Raw genomic sequence first — 22,788 nt, 5'->3', positions numbered from 1 at the left:
AGGGCTGGTACAACCATGCTCAGCTTTCTCTGTGGGTGCTGAGAGTCTGAACTCAGGTCCCCATGCTTAAAGATCTAGCTCTCTTGCCATCTCTCTCACTGTAATTCATTCCAATCATTGGAAAGGTAGATAAAATGTGATAGAGCTCACCTCGGATGTTGTTTGTAGGGGTGGAGGGTAAGCAGGGAGGGAGGGAGGCAGAGAGGGAAGCTGTCTGAGCCAGATTATTGAAGAAAGAAATCTGTGAGTTTATACAAGTTCAACTTGTGAGGTCTTGGATCCTGTTAGCTTTCTCTGGGGTCCCATGTGTCTTCTGTAGTATGAGAGAGGACCATAGCCTCACTACCTGTTCTGTTCTTTCTTCCAAAGTGAGAGGCAGAGGGATTGATCTGTGGGGAAGTGAGTAGATGGAATTTCAGAGTTTCTATTCTGTTTATAGAAGTTGTGATGATTTCATTCTTGCCACTATTCCTTGAAGCGGGGTGAAAAGTTGGCTTGTCAAAGGGCCAGGGTCATACTGTGCATCCAAATGGAGCCAGAGCTGCTTGGAAAGTCCAGCAACACTAGTCTGTGGTGTTTACTGTGCCTCTACACATTGAGTGATGGATGGTCTCAGGCTCACTATTCCAGTTGTATTTTTCTTTTCTTTTCTTTCTTTTTCTTTTTCCTTTTCACAATGTATTTTTTGAATCCTAGCCTGCTTGAAACCTCAGTGTGCTACTAATAGACGAAATGCATCCTATAGGTGTGAACTTGGTCTTTGGAGAGCAGGAACCATCTCTGTTTAGCTCATTGTTAAATGTTCATCCTGCTTCAGATATTAGCTAAGAGTAGGCAGGTCCTCAGAATTTTTTCTGGATGGTGGAGTAAATTTTCAACTAGTCACTTTATACAAGTAAGATCTTTTTTTTTTTTTTTTTTTTTTTTTTTTTTTTTTTTTTTTTTGGCATTTACTGAAGTGGAGTAGAAAGGCTTGTCTACTTTTAAAAGATATTTATGTGAAAGCATTTCAAGATATAAAAGAAATATCTTCATGGAAATTTCTGTTATAAAACTACTGAATCTACTCCTCTGACTTGAAAGGAACCATTTTCTTGCATGCCCTGTAGAAACACTTTCTGCTATAATGCTGGCAGGCAGTTATACATGGGGCTTAAATGCTAACATTTATTGGCAACCCAGTACATCCAAAGGAACCCTGCTATTGGATGATTTGTGTTCATTGTGACCTGAGAGGCCGTTCTAGAGCAGACAACATCCAACAACTTAAGATCTTGTTAGGAATGCAGAACCTCTGACCCTAATCAGGACCCCAAACAAAATTCATGTTTAATAGGACATTCACATTACAATGTGAAAAGTATTGCTTCAGAGAAATTTTTAAAATGCACATTGATTGAAAAGCTTATCCTTGATAATATTTGGCCAGTTGTCTCAAATTTGACTCTTGTAGCTTTAAGCCTAAGTTACTCTTTATTGCGTGTAACAGCTATTCAAATACTTACATTTAGGATCCAAATGTTTCCTTGACTGGGTTCCTCTGAGATTCGAGACCCGAGCTTGCCAGTGGTACCTTTGCTTGTAGGGTGATTTTAACATGAATGCCGGGGATGTGTCTCCCTTTGCCCTCAGGATGAGCAGAATAGGAGTGAGCAAGAACATACTGCACTAAGAGTGTGCATCCAAGCCCCAAAGCAAACAAACAGGATGAGGCTGCTTGTTTCAGCTTTCTACAGATGGCGGCTTTCCCCTAATTTTCCATCCTCCCAGGCACAGCTTTTCAAACTCAGTCTTTTAGTTTCTAAATGAAAATACCCTGTTTATTCAGCTCCTCTCTCATATGACAGGACTAGAATGTAGACTTTTGGAGAGACTTTTATTTATTTGCATTTCAACCTTAGTAGCACATAATATTCTCTTTATAAACAGTGCCTACACCAGTGAGTTGATGAATGAGGTGATGCGATTATAAAACTTTTTGCTGTCATGTTTTAAAAACATAGCAGTGTACTTCTGTCCCTCACCCAGTGTGGCATGATGAGGTAGGCAGGACATGTCACAGCTGCTCAACCACTGTGGAGTTATTATCAATTCTAATTCAGACATTCGATTTGATGAGCTCAGCCTACTTATAACAGGTAAGAATATGGTCCTCACTGTTATAGCTGTATTCAGAAGGCAAGAATAACCAGTACTAAGTCAATTTAGATAACCAACACAGTGGCAGTTGCTTCAAATGACATTTTTAGAGTTTTTCCATTGGGGTATGGAGGCTTACCAAGGTGAGGAAGCCCTTCCCGACTCAATACATTTTGACTTCCTTCCTTCCCATCATTCTACTAATGCAGTAGAAACCATGTCCATTGTGGCAACTGCCCTTTCTCTATAACCATGACCAAGGCTGCAGAGGGGAGATGAAATCAGAGTACATGGATAACGCAGTGATCCCGGACGGCGGTGGGAAACATGGCCTTTTCTGGTATTGGATATAATAATAGGTAAAGGCAGAGGAAGGAGAAAACAGACTGGTCCTTTTGCCATGGCAACAATAAGAGCATTTATTACATAAACAGAAGAAGGAAATGCATTTATTTGGTCCCTGTGCTTTTCTTTCCTAATACCCAGGCCCTCTCTCCCCATTTTAGTTTAGTTTAGACTCTTCAAAGGGCAGCCAGCTACCTCACAATGACATCAATGGCTTCTCTAAATGCCCATGCTATGCAGGTATATGCTGACTTCATGTTTTATTATCTAAAAGTATAAATACATAAAATTTTCTTTAAAAGCTTAAGAAGAATGCCCTGGATCTTCTTTTATCAGGCACAAAGAGTTGTTCCCTTTCAAAGTCTGTCTTCATCTGGAAGCAATCTGCTCACAAGCAAGAATCAAGGCTCAGATTTTTTTCTAGTTGTGTCATTAGCAAACTGTCTGGTTCATTCATGTCTGTCTCAAGAGTAATTGGTCACGGGAGCATCTCTGACGAAGGTGCCCTGTGTGGTCCTAGTTGAAAAAGAAAACCAGTGCTCCCTTAAGCAGCAGCCTTCATCTCCAGGTACCTCAGAGGGCACTTGTCTTTTCTGTGTTGCTGTGTTCCTGATGTCCACTGGTCTACTGTAAAGGGGAGAGGCTAATAAACATTTATGACTCAAGCATTGCACCTTCAGAGCTAAGGAAGATGAGGGACTAAGATTGCAAGCTTGCCAGAGCATAGCTGTGTTTTCATAAACTTTTGGGGAGTTAAGAAGCCGAAGAAAAAAATCTCTTAAGCCCCATTCAGTGAGTTTTTCAAATAGCCTACACCTGCAGCAGAAGCTGGGAAATGGTTTGGCAGAAGCTGATAAGGTTCCTAACCATATGAACCTAAAATAGACCCGATCAATGGGGACAAATATCAGCTGTCTCCTTCATTGTGGTGCTAGGGATGGACTCCAGGGCCCTGTGCATGTAAAACAGGAGCTCTGACCTGGAAGTCCACACTACCCACTTACTGCTAAGAAAGATACTTAACATCTCTGGAGACTAAGTTTCCACAACAGCCATTTACAATCAGAATCAATTCTACCACGAGGAAGGATTGTTACGGTTAGCACCAAACATAGAGGAAGCTTGGCATACTGGGAGGTGGGTTTCCAAGATAGTAACCCCAGCGTGTTTCCATTCCCACTGTGGTTTGGATCTGAAGACTCTGTTGGTTGAATATTCTACTGTCTTCATCTTCTTTGGCTATAATCCACCAATCTTTGCTTCTCTCTTAGTATTTCTGTGCATTTCATATACAACCTCCCTAGTGTATGTTCCTTGAATTGTATCTCAATTTTCAAGAGACAGGTTTAAAATCCTTATTGCATAACATTTAAGGACAAAGTCTGATATCCAGTATCTTGTCCATCTGTGCCCCACATTCTATTGGTTCAGAGACTGAGAACCACTATGTCTCTTCCCCCTCCCCCCTTTTTTTGTTTTTTTGTTTTTGTTTTATTTTTTTTGTTGCTGTTTTATTTTTTTTGTTGCTGTTGTTTGTTTTTTGAGACAGGGTTTCTCTGAATAGCCCTGGCTGTCCTGGAACTCATTTTGTAGACCAGGCTGGCCTTGAACTCAGAAATCTGCCTGCCTCTGCCTCCCGAGTGCTGGGATTAAAGGCGTGTGCCACCACACCCAGCATCTCTTCCCTTTCCATTAGAAAACAAGAAGTAACTGCTCCCTGGAGGAGTAGTTATTGTATGCAGTGCTGCACCTCTCTGAAATGTGTATGTGGAGGCCCCATGCATAATTACCTCCGAACATGAGTGTATTCGGAGGTAGGACCATCAGGGCGGACCTTGGTTCTATCTGTCCAATAGCCTTAGAAGAGTGAATTCAGAAACACAGGGAGCTACCAGAGAGAGAGGCTTGCAAAAAAGAGCCCTGCCAAGACAGCAATAGCATGCATCCTCACACCAAAGACAGGCTGTGGGAGAGACATAACCTACAAGTACCCTGATCTTGACTTTCAGCCTTCAAAACTTGAAGAAAATAAAAGTTTTATCATTTGAGATACCCAGCCCTCATAGATGAATAGAGTGATTTTTAGTGATTTAACTAGCTGGCCATTAGCATGGTTCCTAGACTGTGCTGTGCTTAGGATAAAGCCTCACTAGGGAACTGATGTTCTAGTGGCTGGAGAAAGGCAGTAGCTATAAATCAGTAAAATATGTCACACAGGACCAAGATCTACAAACAGAAAATGAAGGAATTTGTCACACAAGGGTTGCAATTTTGTACTCATAAAGGGTTCATTGTGGATGTGGCATTTCAGCAAACATCTGAATTAGATGAAGGAGATGGCTAGGAACATGTGGAGCAAGAGAGGATCTTATTATGTGCAGGGGCTGACAGTGGGAAACTCCCATCTGGGGACTGTGTCGTGTGACTGTCGAAGAACACCAGTGAGAGGCCAGTGGAGCTGACTTGTGAAGGGCAGGAAAGGGCAACACTGCAGAAAAGGATTAACATGCAGAGGAAGTAAGCCAGCCTCCAGAGTGGATACAGAGAAGAATGGAGGACTGGTAGATGAGGGCCGTGGAGGGAGAGAAAGAGAGAGTGGAAAGGAGGGAAGGAGGGACAGAGACAGATAGACATATATACACAGACAAAGGAGCGATATAGTCAGACAGAGAGACAAAGATACACACACACACACACACACACACACACACACACACACAGATACAGAGAGACTGAAAGATAGAAGCTAGTTTTGAAAGGGTCATAAGCCATATGAGCTTATCTGTAGGTCATTTCAGAAGTGCATAACTACAAAAACAACAAATCTCAGTTGCTACTTACTTGGACCAAGGGAAGGAGAAAGACAGACAAGGTGAAGAAAAGACAGTATTTTATGTAAGTGGCTTTTTTTGCCTGGTATAATGGTTGATCCACTCAACACTATGCATAGATTTTTCCAAGTCATAGAATTTTATTTTACAGTACACAGTGGCCCTTAATATATAAAATTAACAAAAAACAGTCAGGAGGATCCTAGAGTAGAATATGGAACAAGACAAAAGCAATTTGTTCATAGTTTCTACTCTTCAGAGGGAATGGGGAGAGAAGTTGCTGGCCTAAGTACCTTTAGAAATGAATATAGGGATTAGCCATAAGCCCCATAGTTTAGTTGATAGACTCATAATAGTTACATAGGTTAACATATGAATCTCTTTTTGTGAGGGAGGCAATGAATAACTTTAAGCTGTTCTTTCTTGGAATCAAACACCTAGGTGAATGGACAGTTAGGTGAACAGTTTCTAGCCATTGATAAAACAGTTTCTGGCCACTTATAAGCTAGTGAGGTGAAATGGCAGAGCTGACCGTCATGGTCATGGGTGAGAGTAGAAACCAGCATGAATTTATGCTTACATAATAGTTACATAGGTTAACATATGAAAACACACACACACACAAACTGACATGCCAGATGGAAGGATGTAGAAACAAGGATCTATTCAGTCTTATCCATATCTTTCTTTCTAATACCATTCCAATAAAAGGAACCAGACATCTTTAGAGAAATGACTCATTCAATAGCAAGAGATATACAATATGAGTGCAGAGCAGGTTACTGTAGCACAAAGCAAAGAAATACTTTAAAAATATACCTACAATGATGGGCTTTGTTAAAGGGAAACAAAAGCCATAGTTTGGGGCCTTTAATGATCTAGTTGACCATCATTGTAAAGAATCACTGACTTATAACCTAGAACAGAAAGTAATATTTATGTCCAATAATTCAACACACCAGTAAGCGGGTGAAAACAGATCTCCGGTGCAGGCGAGCTTCAAGGACACAGAGCTGACTCTGCAGTCCCTAAGTGTGGGCAGCACAAGTGATTTCTTCCCAGAGAATAGAGTGTGGAGAGGAGGAAGGGTCCCTTTAAGAGGTAAAACCTGAGGCTGCTACCTCAGCCTCGTGACTAAGGCCAATACTGGCAGGAAGGGGTTATGTTGATCGCAGGTGCTCTTGGTGTGACGCAATGAGAAGGAGTGGGGAGCACATTACTGGCCACAGGCTAATCATGAGAAGAGCACATGCAGGGGCTGAAGTTGATCTCATAAGATCAAGACTCCTCCGGGCTGTCAATGCTATCTAGACCCAGAGAAGCCTGCAGGGGTGGGGTCCTGTGGCAGGAAAGGATGCGTGGGGAAAAAAGAGAAAATGTGAATAACCTGTGGAGTTAGTATTTGTTTATTGATTTGACCAGTGCACCAGATGAATGTAGGTTGTAGGTCAGAAGGGAGACTTAGTTTAAGGGCATGGCAATTGGACTATTTTTTAATGATCAAGTTTTCTGTAAATTAAAAGCTTCTAAAATAATAATAATATGATAATAATGATATTTAAAAAAAAAACAATGTTCTTGAAAAAAAATCCCTTCCTAAGTTTTACCCCATGCCAACCAATCCAATATGTATGGTGATGGGAGCCAGGCACCAGAGTTTTTTAAATTCCTGGCAGTTTGGAACGCTCTGGTAAAAGTGGCACTCTGTAACCCATGGCAGATGCTCTGAATCGAGTGAAGTGTTTGTTTCTATTTTATACCTTTTTGCGGCCGTATTTTTAATCAGAGAGATAAATATAAAGCCCTGGAACAAGTTGCCCGTTTCAGCACCACTTGATGCCATGCCATTAGGTGCTGAGCCATTAACTGAGGAAGTATGAAGTGTAATTACAGGCATCATTACATCTTAAAATTTCTCCTATTACTTTCTTTCCTCTACGAAAATGAAAAAGGGGAGGATGGAGAGATGGCTCAGTGGGTAAAATGTTTGCTGCACACACATGAAGGTACCGTTCCAAGCCCAAGAATCCATGTAGGAACTGACCATCATGGCACATATCTGTAAGTGCAGTACTGGCAGGTGTGTGTGTGTGTGTGTGTGTGTGTGTGTGTGTAGGTGGATTCCAGTGGCTCTTTGGCCAGCCAGTCTAGCTTACACAGCAAGTTGTAGGTTCGTGGGAAATCCTGTCTCTAAAGAAAATGGGAAGTACAATAAAGTAAGTTACCCAGCATCCACCTCTAGCCTCTCCATACACATGCACCAGCTATACCTGTGGTTCTCAACCTGTGGGTCTCGACCCTCTTATGGGTCACACATCAGACAAATTGCATTTACATCACAATTCCTAACAGTAGCAAAATGACCATTATGAAGTAGCAGAAACAATATTATGATTGGGGGTTACCACAACATGAGGAACTGTGTTAAAGAATTGCAACATTAGGAAGGTTGAGAACATCGCTTTACACAAACAAATTTTTTAAAAATAGTCATTTATATGTATACATACCCTGTGCTCTATCTAATTCTCATTCTGCCCTCCATTGCCAGAGCCCATCAGTACACTATAGTGCATGGCTGCCTAAATCGCTTCTATGTCTGACTCCTTTGTGTCTGATACTTGTGTTATCCTGTTAGTGTGCGGCAGGATTAAAACTCCAGCTTTACAGATGATAAGACATAAGGAAGTTTATCTTAACATAATTCTTGGGTGTATGTGCCATTTTACCTCTTCTCCACGATGAAAACGAAGTTGATCGCTAAGGAGATGGAGAGTGTAACTTAGGCTAGTGCTGCTTGGAAAACCTTGCATTTATTTAACATATTATTTATGCTAAATATATTCATTTAAAACAATTATTAAGGTTGAATTGATTTTTAGTTGTTATGCATTTTCCCCCACAATCTCCTAATTCTTTTCTAAAACACCACATGGAGTCTCGATCCACAGTGTATGAAGCTGGGAGGTGCTGAGCCCTCTCTGTGCTTCCTGCTTTTCACCTTATCTAGCCTGTTCTCTGCTCCAGAGGCTGACAGGTCAACTGCAGCCTTCGGGCCTTATTGCTTTGACTTTTGGCTGATTCAGGCAGGATGGTGGCTAGTCAGCATCGCTTTGCTCCACTCTTCTTTCTCTCTGTTAATCAACTCCAGCTCTCATTTTGCCCTGGAACACAATTCCCTTCTCTCTTCAGCCTGTGTAGGACTAACAGCTTCCAGCTGTTGCCAGAACAGCTAGGTAACTCTCTCTCCATATGTGTGAGTATTTTAGTATCTTCTATAAGATATATATTTATATTTTTCCTATCCGTTTATAAGCTCTTTTTAATAAAATATTTTGAATCTGACCCTTTGAAAGTATTACTTAGTTTCTGTCTGAATATTGATAGGTATGATTAGCATATATTCTTGTGATTCATGAGTTCCCTCTCGCCTTTTAAGCTAAGACAGTGTCCTATGTTGGACTTAAAAAGAGACCTTGGTTTTGTTTCTCTGTTTTGTTTTTTGTTTTTGTATGAAATGGTGCTGTGGTTGGTAGAGAACATTATTCTCTCTGAATGCTTATTTGGCAAAGGCAAGAACAGGCATAAGTGCAGGGTGGACCTCCACACACTTTTGAAATTTCACTTTTGAAGTATGGAGCCTGGGAACCATTCATCTAAATGAGAACCAACTTGGAATACAAAGGGAATTCAGCCACAATTCATTTTTAACTACAAGACTCTTACACAACTGTTGACAGTGGCCAATGATGGTCACTGTGGACACTCAAGTTCCTGGGGTCCCACTGTTTGCATAACTTATTGTTTGCTTCTGGTAAAGGAGAAATAGTATTAGGGGAGTGAAAAAAAAAAGTCAAGTGGTTCTTTATGTTAGGACAGGTAGTGTTTGAGCTTTGAAAACAGTATTGTGTTTCATTGGAAACTTAAAATGGGGGGGTTTAAGGAGGGTGCTGGGGAGTTTTAACAAGCAGTTCATAGATGGCTCAGTGAGTACGGATATTTGGTGACAGTGGTTAGAAATTCTAGGTTTGTGGGTTCATGGGGAATAGACACAGTTGATGGTGGAGGGATATGAGTAAAAAGAAAGACATTTTAAATTCATATGTCAGAAATGTTATGTCTTCACCATAACCAAGCTTTGGATTATAAACAATTACTGCAGTTTACTTAATAATGAATCCATCACTAAGCAGCACACACACAATGGACATTTGTATTTCTTAGTGTTTTAAATGAATGTGTTGCATAATGTCAAGTACATCTAACCTATAATTAAAACTAGAATGTTGAAGAAACCTACGATTGGGTCATGTATAAGAACTGAAGGTGTGTATTTACGTCAGGCTTCTCAAATTTAATTCATTCCAAGTTGAGAATGTAATGTCCTGTTTGTTGTATTAAATCATCATTAACTTCTATTCTGTAGAACGATTAACAGTTTAATTTTTAATTTAGAAACAATTCTGTGGGTTTTTATTCTCATTACTTTTCTTCTCTGTGATCCAAAAAACACAAGGCGATCTTTTAAAATTCATTTTTCTTCATTCATATCTGAAATGGAACTATAAAAGCTTCGTCATAGGGACTGGAGAGTCGACTCAGTGGTTAAGAACACTTATTGCTCCAGAGTTCAGTTCTCAGCACCCACGGACATGTCCTAACTTGTACTCTAGTATTCACAACCATGTATCTGTAATTCCAGTTCCAGAGAACATGACACCCTCTGGGTCCCTGAGGGTCCTGCATGCATGTGGCATGCTTAGACCATGCAGACAAAACACTCATACACATAAAAATTTAAATTATAAATCTTAACTATAGAGAATTTTTCCTATAGTTATAACCCAAATGCCAACTGTTATTTGTTTGACATGAGAGAATAAATAAACTCAAGAATTTCCTTCTTTTTACCATTTTTACTATGGAAACCAAACGATAGGAGCTTTTGCTTTGTTTGTTTGTTTGTTTGTGTGTGTGTTTGTTTTACCTTCTCCTTTTACTTTTTGTTGGGAAGTAGTTTGTGTAAAACCCAAGTGTGACTTTGGTAGGTTTTCTACAATGTGGAGGGAGTTGGTCATAGAGTGTATGATACTCATATCAAGAAGGTGGGAAAAGCTTGTCAAGGCAGTTCACACCAGTCATTGCACCCTTTGTTGTGGGGCAGAGGCAGGAAGACCATGCGTTCTAGGCTGAATAACAATAACAATAACAACAACAACAAGTCTGAAATTTTTAAAAATGCTAAGATAATGGAGGTTCCCAGTGATTTGGGGGCTTTTGGGGAGCACCCACATCTCTGATTTTCCTGCTACTTGCGTATTGAAACACCCCTGTTTTAAGGAGATAATAACAACCCACTGTCTTTCAGCCTGCCTGTTATGTTGGGTGGGGTTCTACAGGGTGGGAGTGGTAGAGATGTAGCTGGATTATTGTACGTGGGGAAAAAAAAGGAGGCAGAGAGTGAGAAAACGTAAGAAGATAAACAAAATAACCATCCACTGAGGGTGGGTATAATGCCCAGAACAGAACCATGTTAAGAAAATGTGGGTCTGCTCCTTGGTTCTGTGTGTCATCCCAAGTGCTTGGCTTTGCCTTTGAGAACCCACCCAACCAACCAACTCCTTCTTTGCTTCTTGAGTTATTCCCTGGCGTTCTTTTTAATGTATCCCCATAACCCATTGTATTTTTGGTGCACTACCAAAAAAGGCGATGTCATAGCACATTGTGTTTTGAGGCTTGAAAAAAAAATGAGCACTGAAAACCAGGAGATGCAACATTTACGTTGCAAGGATTATAAAGAGTCCTGAACCCTTGGGAGAATTCTACCAAGAGTGACACACAGTAGGCATTTGTGCTTAGTGGTATTTAAAATCAAATGTGCTCTAGAAGGTCAAGAACAGGCAGTGTAAAGCCAGAACACAGAGTCTCAAGGTCCCAGTGAACTCAGAGTGAGCCTGCTGGGAAGAATCTGTAGATGCTTACAGTGAGTGTGAAGAGAAATGTGCCAAAAGCCTCTGCAGCAGAAAGAGCTACCATCCCTTTTCATTCAACCCAGCAAAGCTTAGAAGAAGAAAAAGAATTCCCGAGCAAGAATAGCCATCCTGACTGACTTGGACACCTCAGTATGGTGCCTGTAACCCAGGGTGTGTTGGGCACATTGCGTCTGAGCACTTCGGGGAGGCATCGAGCAAACGAGGCCAGTCATCGGTCTCAAGTAACCTTTGGCATGGATCCATGTAGATCAACAGCTGACAACAGATACAAGAGGCAGAGGCCAAATTCAACAGATGTCCAGGGGTCAGAGTCTTTGCTCATACTGAGCCCGCGTTCTTCTCCCTCCCATGGTCCCCTGCTTGGAAGTTAGATGTGAAAACAAATTAAACAAAACAAAATAAAACAGAAATTAAGAACAGGAATGCTTTAACAGTTTCTATCGTTTGGTAAACTGATATCACTGAAAAAAAAATGGAGCCACAATATATGACTTGTATTTATATGGCTTGAAATTCTAATTCTTTGTCTCATTGCTGCTCACACGGCAGAGGGCTTGGCCGCCCTTTAGCTATAGCTCACAACCATACCTGCAGCTGGCCCTTGGGTCAACCATAGATTGGCTTCAGGACCTCCACATACGCCAAGATCTGTGGCTATTCAAGTTTCTTACAGAAAATAGCCAAACGTTTGCATTGTAACCTAGGTACTTTCTCCCATATATTATAAGTCCTTGTCGATAAGTGATAATTCCTAGTATAATATAAAGAGTTGTGTCATGAAGGGATAATGACAAGAAAATACCAACACATATTCAGTATACACACAATTGAAACACATTGTTAATCCGTTGCTGGTAGGACCTGGGGATGGGTGTAGGCAAACAGCACTCAGCAGCCGACAGGGAAACTCTTCCTGCCTTGGCTGGCACACCTTGGTATCTCATCCCAGACCCTGTTTGAGAAACCTCAGAGAACAATCTGGACTGGCCTGTCTCCAATCACTTTCCCATGCTCTGTTCCAGCTAGACTCAGAGGCAGAGGTTCCTATGACAAGTCCAGCTTGGGCCACATGCTCTGTGTGGCCTTTCTTTGCAGCCAAGACACTGTACCTGACAGCCTGACGAGACTCAAGTGCTTGGAGTCAAGGGAAAACAGGGGGTGCTTTCTTTGAGCAGAGGAGAGAGAAGGGAGCTGGCCGAGAAAGTTCCTCAGAGCCACAACAAGGGCCAAGGCAAGCGATAACTTAACTCTTGTGATCCATTAATCCCAAACCAGGGCTCCAGGGAAATAACTCTTAGGCTTTTCACCATGAATTTGTAACCTCTGCAGTAGGTACCTAGGAGACCTGGATTCTCGCTCAGTGAACAGGCCTGGTGGGCTTTTCGAATCCCATTATATTCCTGCAGAGAACAAGGCATTTGGTGCTATATGAAAATTGGTTTGCAGTGTGTGTGTACAGATAAATCATCAGGAAAACCATGAGTATTGGCCATTTTGAGTTCTGTAGGGACATAAATTGAAATGCATTTCTGTGAAAACTGCATTTGATTGCAAAATTCTGATTTCAGTCCAATCATGTGTTTGTAACCCCCTTTCAGGAGTGAGTTCCAAATATTTGTTATCATAACTTTATTTCTCATTATATTTTAGGGGCAAGGAAATAACAGATTTGGCTCCCGTGTAAAATTTGGTGAATTTGTGAAATTTTCTTACACCCTGGTGTGCAGTTCTGATAAATTGGCAGAGGGACAGCATTTGCTGAACCAGTGTTAGTGAAAAGTCCCGGGGGGGTGGGGGGGTGAAATCATGTTTTTGTACTGATATTTAATCTTTGATAAAATAATTTTCATTGTTAATACAAAATTACCAACAATGCTACCTGCGTGTGTGCATGTGGTATGTGTATGGTGTATGAGCATGCCTGTGTATGCATAGAGGTCAGCGGACGGTTTCAGGTGTCCTTTCTGTCCCTCACTACCTGAATCCTTTGAGGCAGGTGTCTCTCCCTGAACCTGTACCTTTACTGAGACTGGAACCCAGGGCCTCCTCATGTTAACTCCACTGTTGAGCAAAACCTCCAACCCCACGAACCCAATATTTTCAGCTGGGCAGATGGCCAGCAAACTTTAGCAGTTCCCCTGCCTCTAGCCCCATCAGTGCTGGGGTGACAGAAGTGTGTTAGACTGTGCCTGGTTTGTCACATGGGTGGTGGTCTCTGAGATCTGTTTTTCCTGTTTGTGCAGCAAATATTCTTAACCATTGAGCCATCTGTCCAGCCTGTTGCTCCTTGGTTTTTGTTTTTTTGTTTTTTATCACAGTGTAAGAAGGGGCTATGAACTTCCCTGGCAGTCAAGGTAATATGATTCTTCTGTATCCTTGCCAACAGCATTCCCTAGGGGGAGTAATTTAGATTAAATGTGTTATGGATTGTGGCACTAGGTGAGAAAACAGACTGAACCATGACTGGGCTGCCTCAGTCTCTCAGGACCATATGAATGGTTCTACTTCTTAGGGATCATTTAATAAGGGCACATACTCCCATATAGCTCTTTTCAAATCCCTCTTGCCTGACTGTAAAATTCACACAGAAACACTGCTGGTAAGCAGGAACTCATAGAGTTGCCTCTGCCTTTGCCTCCTGTCCCCTGCCCCCTGCCTCCAGCCTCCTGACCCCTGCCTCCAGCCCTCTGCCCCCTGACCCCTGCCTCCAGCCCCCTGTCTCCAGGCTCCTGGCTCCAGGTCCCTGCTTCCTGTCCCCTGCCCCCTGCTTCCTACCTCCAGCTTCCTGCCTCCTGCCTCCTGTCCCCTGTCCCCTGCCCCCTGCCTCTTGTCCCCTGTCCCCTGTCCTCTGCCTCCTGCCTCCAGCCTCCAGCCTCCAGCCCCCTGCATCCAGCCTCCAGCCTCCAGCCTCCTCCCTCCAGCCTCCTGCCTCCTCCCTCCAGCCTCCAGCCTCCAGCCTCCAGCCTCCAGCCTCCAGCTTCCAGCTTCCAGCCTCCGGCCTCCTGCCTCTTCCTGTTGCCTCTTCCCTCCTGTCTCTTGACTCTTGCCTTTTGCCTCTTCCTGTTGCCTCTTGCTTCTTGTTTCTTCCTGTTGCCTCTTGCCTCTTGTTCTCACCTCTGCAAAATGGCTGGGATTAAGGTCATATGCCACCACATCCGGCTAGTATTTGCATTGTAAAAAGATTTATTTTATTTTATTTTATTTTTATTTTATTTTAGTGTGCTTATTAGTATTTGAATGTGCCTGTGAGTGCCTGAGGACGAGTATCAAGAGTCCCTGAGGCTGGAGTTAAAGGCATTTGTGAGCTACCATGTAAGTTCTGGGAACTAAAGTCCAGTTCTCTATAAGAACAACAAATGCTCTTAAGCACTGATTCATCTCTTTAGTCTCTTGTATTTGTGTTTGACAGCTTAGGGCTTGGCCATAAGATAGTCATTTGTCCTGAATATATTTGTTCCCTGGTGTTTCTTTTCATGACATGTATTTACTCAAAAAATATTCGTAGAGTAACAACACAAGTATTATATAGTATATATCACATATAGTGTACGACATATACTATAATATATAATGATCAGTAGAGGAACTGGTTAATTCTGAGCCCTGAGATAGCACTTATTAGAAGAGCCTTTGAATACCATTGATTTAAAGAAAGAATTGCTAGCTTGTGAATCAGCTCAGCTTACTTTGGTCATAGAATCCTGTTTACCAAATGGTAGAGCTCAGATTTGCTTATTCTTCCTAACATTTTATTTTCTTTTGATTGATTATTAACTATTTTTGTTTAATTTGCTTACCCTGCTAAAGTCTTTGAAAAGTGAGTGCATTTTAGGGACACTATTGTGTTACTATGGGAAATTGAAGCTAGGCTTTCGTTGTTAAATCATCTTGTCATTATCTGCTTTGAACTTTTCCCTTCTATGATTATTTCTGGTACAGACAGAGGGGCTAGCTACTACTCATTTAAGTAAATGGGTCTGCCAATCATCAGCTAATGGCATGTCATGTGACCCCAACTTAAAACACCATTGTGCAAAGCTTTTCTTTGCTACCATTTTCTTGGGCCTCAAAATCCATTATTTAAGTAGTTAATTTTTTTTTTTTATTTACCCAGCGAATGCAGCCTAGTACAATTAACTATACAAAGGTCCAAGACTTTGCTTGAATATTTGTTATTGATTGTTGTACTGGCTGGTTTTGTGTGTCAACTTGACACAGCTGGAGTTATCACAGAGAAAGGAGCTTCAGTTGGGGAAATGTCTCCATGAGATCCAACTGTAAGGCATTTTCTCAATTAGTGATTAACTGGGGAGGGCCCGTAGTGGGTGGTGCCATCCCTGGGCTGGTAGTCTTGGGTCCTATAACAGAGCAAGCTGAGCAAACCAGGGGAAGCAAACCAGTAAGAAACATCCCTCCATGGCCTCTGCATCAGCTCCCGCTTCCTGACCTGCTTGAGTTCCAGTCCTGACTTCCTTTGGTGATGAACAGCAATGTGGAAGTGTAAGCTGAATAAACCCTTTTCTCTCCCCAACTTGCTTCTTGGTCATGATGTTTGTGCAGGAATAGAAACTAAGACAATTGTATTAGTGAATTTCTTAAAAAACAAACAAACAAACAAACTTATAACATCTTTCTACTTTTCAAGTATAGCCGTTTTTTATTGTTAGATGTAGGCGTTCATGCACCTATTTCACAAAGTCCAGTCATGTGTGTATCTGTGTATGTGTGTAGATACACAACAGGCAACTCATTCCTGGAATGTGGTCACAGTCCAATTCACCAACCACAAGGCTGGTTCCTGGATGAGTCTGTGATGCCCGTAAGTCACCCAGTGTGATTCAGTGTGGTGGTTACATCCCTGTTAGTTGAGTGTTTACAGGTAGGAGTGGAAGAGTAAAAGCTGAAGAGGCAAGAGGCAATCCTGGAGAGAGCCAATCATGGAGGTCACTGGCAGGCATTCAAGAAGGGCAGCATCCAGATCACCAACATAGCGATCAGGAAATGCTTATGTTCTGAACCTGACAACCAAAATACTTGGATCAAATATTTCCCCCAGTTCATGTGGTGGTAAGCTCAGCCGTGATTGATTGTGCTCAGTGGGGTTTGCATCTGTGTAAATGGGCAGTCTATTGATTTATTTTCAAAAGAGAAAATAGGTGAACACATTAATTTATTTTTTACACTACATTTCCTTTTAGGGATTTTTTTCCCCCTTTCCCTCCAAAAATATGGAGTGAGTCAAGGTGTTAATCTGTTTTGCTCTGGTAAATTCTGTCTCATTATAGAGTTGGTTTTCAGTGTGGTGACAGTTCTTAACAGATTGGTTGTGCTTTCTTCTTAACCATTTACTCCTTCGTAATCCTTTACCACGGCTGAGCTAAGTATCGAAGCACAACGCCAGCAGGATTGAGCCTCAAAGGTGTCTGGTTAATTGGCATGCACACGCTATGTAGAGCGACTGACTCAGACCCTGGGGCGAAGTGGACACTCTGTGCTGTGTCATGGTGCAGAAATGTGTCTAGGTGGGATATGTAGGTGGGGTACACTTTGGCAAAAGTGATGGCTTGCAGTGTGCTGTGGTTAGCCTCCAAGCAATGCTTGGGACTCAAACAGAAATGGAGAATTTGAGGTCTGCACTTTTCCTTGAGGCAGTCATTTTCTATAATGCACAGGTTTTCTTTTCTTTTTTGCTCTTTTCCTTTCTTTTCTTTCCTTTTCTTTTTCTTAGTAAGTATATAAAGTCATGATTCCCTCGTGGCACTTGCATACACATGTCCTCTTGCTTTGTTTCCCTTTACTCCCTTCACCAAAGCTTAGCATTTCTAGGTTAATGTTTCCTACCCCAGATGCCCATGAAATCTTCTAATCGGTAGTAGTGGCATTTCTGAATGAAGTGGCTTTAACATATGATCTGCAGGGCCACCACTTGTCAGAACAGTGTCACTGAAAGACCATGTCTGCGGGGTGGGGTCCTATGACAGATTCCACGGGTGGGTGGCAGTTTCTGTAATGGCTCATCTCATGGAACAGGAGCTATGCTCTCAGTCCTGTGGTGGCTGGGTTAATTCAGGCAATTCACTTGCGGAGCCCGTTTTTGATGGCCTTCCTAGGAGAACGCTGGTCAAATTAACCTTGAGAGACCTTTGCTTGTAACTGAGGATTTACCCAGTCTAAATATCTCTACTCACTTTCATCTTTAGTGTTTCTCTTTCAGATCTACTGTACAGCTAGGAATTTTATAAATACTTATGTCCTCAAGTTCAAAGATAATAATGTAATACATCAAGTCCTCAATAAACATTCATAGGAAGTAAACAGATGAGTGAATCACATTTTGAGCAGAGAGCAACAAATGTACTTTGAGTTTAGATTCTGACTCTCTAAGGACAGATTTTTTCCATCTATCTATCTATCTATCTATCTATCTATCTATCTATCTATCTATCTATCTCTATCTATTTTGTAACCTGCTACGTCAAATGTCATTGAGTTCCAGGATGGAAAACGAAATGGTCATTAATCAACTAGATGCAGGAATGCCCTCTTTCCCTTTGGGACAAGTAAGGCTGAGGTGATGGCTGATGCACATCAGGGGATAGGGAGCTCACGATTTTCCTATTGGGATGGGAGTTCTTTCCTGGTTCTCTTTCCCACTTGGCACTTTCCTTGCGATTATTACTGCAGCATACCCCACACCTGCTGCTCTAAAGGCCAGAGAGGACAGAATCAGCCCTCATAGCTTTGCCCAAGCTCCCGCCTCGGCCACGCGCGCAGCGTCCCCGCCGCGCAGTCACCTGAGTGGCCAGTGCCCCGCAGCGTCGCGCCCGCGCACGAGTGGTCGGCACCTTCTGAGCCAGCGGCACAGAGCCCAGGCATCCCTGCCTTACACCACTCCGGGACACAGGTGGGACACTCTTCTAGTCCTCAATCCCTGGCGCGAGGCCACCCAAGCAACGCAGGACGCAGGACGTTTGGGGACCAGGCAGCAGACTGGGGCGGTACCTGCGGAGAGCCACGCAACTTCTCCAGGCCTCTGACTACTTTGGAAACTGCCCGCGGCTGCGACATCAACCCCTTAAGTCCCGGAGGCGGAAAGAGGGTGGGTTAGTTTGAAAGACACAAGGAAGAAAAATGTGTTGTGGGGCGGGTTAAGTTTCCCACCCTCTTCCCCCTTCCCGAGCAAATTAGAAACAAAACAAATAGAAAAGCCAGCCCTCCGGCCAACCAAAGCCCCAAGCGGAGCCCCAGGCTCCGGGGCACTCCTTTAAAAGGATTTGCTGCGGTGAGGAAAAAACCAGACCCGACCGAGGAATCGTTCTGCAAATCCAGGTATGTTGAGGCCATCTAAGGCACTGGGTGTCGGGGCGCGACGCTACTCGTGGACTCCTGCCTGCAGAGGAGTTCTTCCGAGGGGCCTGAAGGGTCTGTGTGTATCCAGACAGTGACGCAAGCGCAGCGACAGCGCTCCGGACCCAGAGATGTAGCACCTGGGTTCAGCTGTGGTTTCCGATTTATCTTCAGGGGTGTGTGCTTAGCCTAACCTCCATGGGTTTCTTGTCTATCACATTTAGAGGGTTGGATTCATTTCTGAGGGCGTTTTAAAAATACCTCAGGTGTGCCTCATATTAAAAATGTAGACTTCTGTAATTGCTAATCTTGCTAATTTCATGAAACTAAAAGACTCGATTGGTCTTGGGTTGGGGTTTTTATGTGCATTAACAATCAATGTTTTCAGGATTTTTCAGTTAATAGTGGTAGAGAAAACATGGCATTTGTAAAGAATTTGGAAACATATAATTAATACAAGAATAGATCACCTGGCACTAAAAGAGTCCTGTTACCTTTAAGCCAATGTCTGCAACACTGAAAAACTGAAAAGAAATAGGAAGAAAGAAGTACTGCAACTGCATAAATAACTTGTGGCTTTCACACAGTACTTTTTTTTTTGTGTTGTATATTTGGAAGAAAAAAAATTGTAGAAAGCCAAAATTTGTAGCTTTCTCATCAATGACACTGTGTGGCACTCATGGCTTCTTAGCATAAAGTTGTGCGCAGAATGTTTAAGAAGTGGTTTTCCAGACCACTTCAGAGTGTCTCTGAAATGAATCTCAATAACAGAGGCAGCAATTTCAGTGATATGTCTAATAATCTTGGAATGAATCCCAGAAAATAGTAAAGGTTAACTAAACAGATCAATCAGAAATTAGTACTACACACACACACACACACACACACATACACACACACAGAGTAGTACTATAACGTGGCAGTGTACTTTTTGCTTAATTTTTGAAAAACAGAACACCTTGACATATGTGGGTACAGAACGAGACAGTAGCTTTTTTTTTTCACCACATAAAATATTTTACTGTTGGTATTTTAAAAATTATTTGGGATTTAGACACTGCCAGTTAGGCTAGGCATAGAAGCATTTTTAGCTAATTTTGTTGACTATGGTCTAAAATGAAATAATGTCTTACCACCCACAAATGCTTTGTGTGCAATCTAAGAAGCAAAAGGACTTTGAAGTACTCCTTTATGAACACAGTTTAACTTATTTTCAGTTCTTTCACAGTTTAACTTATTTTCAGTTCTTTCTCTGTCTTTTGGCTGGGAAGGTCGTCAACCAGTTCCTTTGTGGTCCTCATAGTACCTCCTGAAGCAGAGGCTCAGTTCCTTTGAAACTGAGCAGAGTGAAGTGGATTCTGTGCTAATTAGCTAGGGAGTCTTAGAGCTCAGATACCCTGCTGGTGCTTGCTTGAAAAACAAGGGGAACACTGCAGACATCTGCCTCTTAGATCCAGGCCAGCTCATTCACAGCTCGGGGAGCTGTGGAGCTTGGCAGAGACCCTTTTCTCTTTTGCAATGTGGGGCTCTACTCTCCTATGACTTTATCGAGGAAAAACAGTCATTGCTTCGCACTTAGATCACTAATATAGGGCCAAATGGTTTGTGTTTGTGAAGTGGGAGGTCTTGGAAATAAGGGGGGAAAAAGCCAAAATAAATGAATTCTTTTGGCAGATACTGTATTGCATTTTTTTTTTTATCCTTAGAGGCAAACACTCATACTAAAAAAATATGTCCTGTGGAGTTAAAAATGAAGAAAAGGCTTATGCTCGTTTCAAATTCTTAAGATTTTATGTGACTTACAAATTCCAATTTTAATTAAATTAGAAAAGTGGGAATGTTCACCTACTGGCCAGACTTTGCACATACATGCTTTTGAGGGTTTCTATTTGGATTTGATCTTTTACAATTCAGACTATTCCTTCTGAAGCACACACCCACCACCATCAAGCAAACAGTGTGTATGTAGCTCAGGCTGACCTCAGACTCACTTCGTTGTGGAGGATGACCTTGGGTTTCTGGAGCCTCTGCTGCCTGGGTGCTGGGATTGCAGGTCTGGCCCACCTGGTGTATGTGGTGCTGGGAATCAAACCCAGGGCTTCCTAGGCAAGCACTCTGCCGAGTGAGTGGCACCTGCAGCTCTTTTAAGTAATATCTGCAAAAGATCTGTTGTCTTTTCACACCCACGATCTTAGTCTTTAGCTGTTTTTAACATTTGAACCCTGACAACTATAGGGAGAAATGCATAAGATGATTGTATTGGCTGGTAAGCCAAATAGCAAATCATTGCAATGGGCAATTATAAGCCCAAAGCTTTTCTACTCATTATTTAAGAAAGATGACATGATGATATCCAGTCTCAGTGCTTGCTTCTACCTGCCACCAGCCTGGTTTTGCCTATTTTAAAAGAAAAAAAAAATCATGAATGTTGAATGTATCTTTTTGTAGATTATTTAGGCTATATATTGTGTCTGTAATATTATTTTCTTCTCTTCCATTCAAAGCAAAATATTATTAATGAGCTGTTTATATTCTCTGTGTTTTTATTCCCCCCCCCCCAATTCATTCCTATCCAGTTTTGAATGCTCTGCCCAAGTTCTTCAAGGCCTAGGGAACTGTCAGGTAGGTCTCTGATGACATCAGCTTTGCCATTTGGTCTCAGTGTTCATTCCATTCCACCCACTGGCAGCCTTGTCCCAGCCGGGCTGTCACATCTTCTCCCTGATATCCAGGGTGGCATGGTTTGTGCTTCCCAAATGTCTTTTTCCCAGGCTCCACCCTTCTGTCTGCTTTGGTGGTCCCCTCTTCGGAGTCTTTGCTCTGCATTCTCTACTCTGGAAAATCCCATGTGATCTCTGTGTACTGAGTACTTAGACCATGGCAGTTCATGTCTTGGCTTCCTGCTCTGAGCCTTGGACCTCTTTCCCCAGCTTCCTGCTTAGCATTTCCTCTTGGCTGTCTAGTAGGCATTTCTATACATTCTATTTCAATATGTTCCAGATAGAATCTTCATGGTACGCTGTCTGTCATCCCTCTCATCTTATTTAGGCCCTAAACCAGGGAGTCATCATTGATCCTTTACATTCTATCATAGCTCACATATATCTTCATATACGTGTAAATAAATAATCTTTGCATTATTTTAGAAATAAACCCAAAATACAATCATTTCTTTTACTGCAGTGGCCATTACAGACTGCCCTTATCTTTGTATTATTCCAAGGGCCCGTTTATTAGTCTGTTTGTATCCTTTTTTCTCTTTAATCTATTCTTTAAAAAGTTTTCCTTTTAAAATACATGGTAGGGGCAGGGCAGATGGCTCAGCAGCTAAGATTGCTTGTTGCTCTTCCAGAAGACTGTGGTTCCGTTCCTGTCACCCATATTGGGCAGCTCACAATCCACTAACTCTTAATTCTAGGGGACTCTAATATCCACTTTTGGTCTCTGTGGGTATGCACATGCATGTGCACACACATATACAAAATAAAAATAAAGTTTTATGTATATGGGTACTTTGTCTATATGTATGTAAGTGTCTCTGGTGCCCATGGAGGCCTGAAGAGGGTGTCAGATTGATGACAACTGCAGTTATAGATGGTTGTGAGCTATTATGTGGGTGCTGGGAATCAAATCAAACATGGGGTGGGGGGGTCTGTGGAAGAGTTAACCACTGTTCTCTACAACCCCGAAAATAAAAATCCTAGTAAAACATACACATAGATCCTGACTCTTTTCTGCTCCAGAGACTCTGGTGGCTTTCCAGTTCTCATGTTGTCAAAGCCCAAATCTTTGTAATAATTACAAGACCCCTATGGAGTCTTGTATTTATCTCCTCTTCCTCCTCTTGGGCTTCTGGCTTTCCCTGAGTATATCAGCAACCATCTTTGTACTTTAGCTTCCTCTGCTTGGAGCTCTCACCTCTGGGATGTCTACGTGGTTTGCTCTGTTACACACATTTCCCTGACGTCTTTGTTCAAATGTCTCCAGGCAATAGTTGAACTTGCCCGGCTTCTTATTTTGCAATGTATATATTTCCTGTTTCCTTTGCTTTTCTCTCCACAGCGTTTAATTATGTTGTGAAATGCTGTGTGCGTGCTTCTCAGTTTCATTACCATTAGAATAAGAACATCATG

The 22,788-nt window shown here is 42.1% G+C and overlaps 1 protein-coding gene across 1 annotated transcript in view; it reads left to right on the top strand.

Annotated features, from left to right (window-relative positions):
- Positions 1 to 18,135: 18,135 nt before the first annotated feature.
- Lepr (leptin receptor) overlaps positions 18,136 to 22,788 on the top strand; it is an 81,805-nt gene continuing 77,152 nt past the window's right edge. Inside the window, exon 1 of the mRNA XM_021159648.3 lies at positions 18,136 to 18,637. The gene's annotated coding sequence lies outside the window, so the exon portion shown is untranslated. The remainder of the gene's footprint in view (positions 18,638 to 22,788) is intronic.

This window comes from Mus caroli, unplaced genomic scaffold, assembly GCF_978045245.1.
Source record: "Mus caroli unplaced genomic scaffold, Mus_caroli_1 scaffold_6, whole genome shotgun sequence".
In the NCBI taxonomy this organism is placed as follows: domain Eukaryota; kingdom Metazoa; phylum Chordata; class Mammalia; order Rodentia; family Muridae; genus Mus; species Mus caroli.
Note: the sequence above shows the minus strand (reverse complement) of the source record. Positions and strands in the feature narration are given on the sequence as shown.